The following is a 541-nucleotide window of genomic DNA, read 5'->3' as shown; positions in this document are numbered from 1 at the left end:
TAGGGTGACTTCTGGCCGGCCGTTTGGAAAAGTCAAAGTCGGTGACTCCTCCTGTCCCCCGGTGGTTTGCTGGGAACGCGGTTCCGCCATGAACTCAGAGGAATCTGCAGAATGGCAAGTCCCAGGGCCACTTCCACCCCAAGTGGGTGTGGCATCATTTCGTTCCTTCCTGAATGTCCCCCCCCTGGGACAAGGAGGCAGCTGTCCTGGGGACACAGGCTGCGTTTTGCTCTGTATGTATTACCTTGTCCCCTACTCACTCTGTCCATGTGGGTGCTTAAACCCACCCTGAAAAATCCAGCCCTCCGCTGCGCTGCCTTCGCATTGCAAACTAGCCTCCGGATGGAGTCATAGTCACTGACACTAACCTAAGTCGGGCCCGTATGAGACCTGGCAGTGATCTTCCCAAGTCCGTGCTCTGGCCCCTCTCAGGGAACATTTCCACTCACTGCCCTCTGCCCTCAGAAAGCAACACCTCCTCCACTAGCCTCCCTCCTCCCCGTGAGCAGGTCAGTCCCTCCAGAATGGACCATGCCCTGAC

This window comes from Myotis davidii, unplaced genomic scaffold (genome assembly GCF_000327345.1).
Source record: "Myotis davidii unplaced genomic scaffold, ASM32734v1 scaffold1277, whole genome shotgun sequence".
Lineage (NCBI taxonomy): Eukaryota > Metazoa > Chordata > Mammalia > Chiroptera > Vespertilionidae > Myotis > Myotis davidii.
This window is presented reverse-complemented; position numbering follows the sequence as displayed.